Source organism: Octopus sinensis, linkage group LG22 (assembly GCF_006345805.1).
Source record: "Octopus sinensis linkage group LG22, ASM634580v1, whole genome shotgun sequence".
Taxonomy (NCBI): domain Eukaryota; kingdom Metazoa; phylum Mollusca; class Cephalopoda; order Octopoda; family Octopodidae; genus Octopus; species Octopus sinensis.
The window spans coordinates 25,910,295-25,912,794 of NC_043018.1; positions in this window are offsets into that span (position 1 = coordinate 25,910,295).

A 2,500-nucleotide genomic window follows, 5' to 3' on the forward strand; every position below is an offset into this window, starting at 1 on the left:
TGTGTGGATACACTTTAATGTTTGTACATATATAATGGTGTGTGTGGTGTGTGGTGTGGTGTGTGTGTGTGTATACACTTTAATGTTTGTACACATATATATATATGTGTGTGTGTGTGTGTGTGTATACACTTTAATGTTTGTACATATATATATATGTGTGTGTGTGTGTGTGTGTATACACTTTAATGTTTGTACATATATATATATGTGTGTGTGTGTGTGTATACACTTTAATGTTTGTACATATATATATATGTGTGTGTGTGTATACACTTTAATGTTTGTACATATATATATATGCACAAATTTATATAGCATGTGTGTGTGCATATATATAATACTTGTGTATATATATACATACACACACACACATATATATATATATAAGCGTACTATATGCATACACGCATAAATATAAATAAATATATCTATATGAAATTTCTGTCTCTCGTTCCCCCACTCTTATGTATGTATGTACGTACGTACACACACACACACACATAAGCATCGGTGTATATATTGTATAACCACAAAGGTTCAATATTTAGACAGGGCAGCGCATTGTGTAAGCACTTCGTTTCCCCCGTGTACTCTTCTCGCCCTGCAGCTGAGCTGTCACATTCTGAATCTTCTACTGAGGGAAGCGCGACGACGACAGGGCGAGGGTTTCTCTTTCGGCTTGCGACTCTACAGACACCGTATACTATTTGCGAAAACATGGTACATGGTGTGTGTGTGTGTGTGTGTATTTAAAAAGCAGACCCCCCACACACACATTCACCATCGCATATATGTGTGTGTGTGTGTGTATAATAGGCTCTGTGTTAAGAAACTTGCTTCTTAAGCATGTGGTCTTGAGGTCAATTCCTTTGCGAGACATCTTGGGCGAATGGCATTTACTAGGGCCTCGGGCCAACCAAAGGTTTGCGAGTGGATTTTGGTAGATGGTAGCTACGTTCTGAGTTCAAATTCCGTCGAGGTCGACTTTGCCTTTCATCCTTTCGGGGTCGATAAATTAAGTACCAGTTACGCACTGGTTCGATAAAATCGACTTAATCCGTTTGTCTCTGCTTGTTTGTCCTCTCTGTGTTTAGCCCCTTGTGTGTAGTAAAGAAATAGGTAGCTGGAAGATGCCTGTCCTACATCCATCCATCCATACACAAACACACACACACGCTTATATGTATGATGACTCTTTATATATATGTGCTTGTGTGTATCTTTCACTTGACATCATGTGATCGTTGTAAACGGGCATCACCGTGGTGTAAGCGATTGTTTTTTTTTTTTTGTTTTTCAATCCCCTATGAAAAGCATGTCTGGCCATGGGGACATATTATTACTGCCTTGTCTGGAAACAGGTAAAGGTTGGCGACATAGAAAAATTACCTCGACAAATTCCGTCTGATCCATAAAAAGCATGGAAATGTGGACGTTAAATGATATGCGTGTGCGTGCGTGAGTGTGTGTGTGTGTGTGTGTGTGTTATGCTTATATCCGGTTCTTTATCTTGTTGAGTTCATTTTCGCCTTTCATCTCGCTCGGGGTGAGGCGAGAGGTGGCCATAAAATAAAGTACCAGCAAAATACTGGTGTTGACGGCGTTGACGAACTCCCTCCCTTTAAATAGCTGATGTTGTGTTGGATTGAGAAACCGTTATACATATGAGTATATATGTGTGGTGTGTGTGTGTGTATGTATGTATCAATGAATTTATTTGCGTGTGAATGAATCTATGTATGAGTGTATGTATGACATATATATATACTGACATACATACATGTATACCGGAGTAAACACATAAATGTGAAACAAGGTGGAAAAAAGAGTACTCAAATACCAGGGGTAGAGTAATATGCTTTATTTAAAAGCAGCAGAAAATTCACAGAGTAACAGGTTTTGTTGAATTTTCTGCTGCTTTTAAATAAAGTATATATATGTATATATATATGTATGTCAATGAATTTGTGTATGTATGCATGTGAACGTGTGTGTATATATATATATATATGCACATGTATGTGTCAATTTATGTGTATGTACGCACGGTAATGCATGTGCGTGTGTATATATGTATATATACATATACATACACATTTACATACATACACGCATATATAGATATATACAAATATATAGATACATATATTACACGTATATAAATACATATATGCATATATATATACATGTATGCATATATATATATATACAATATATACGCGTTATGTATATATATATATATGCATATGTATATATGCATTATCATATATCTATATATATCTATAATATATATATATATAATATATATTATATATATATATTTCTTTATTACCCACAAGGGGCTAAACATAAAGGGGACAAACAAGGACAGACAAAGGGATTAAGTCGATTACATCGACCCCAGTGCATAACTGGTACTTTATTTATCGACCCCAAAAGGATGAAAAGCAAAGTCAACCCCGGCGGAATTTGAACTCAGAACGTAACGGCAGACGAA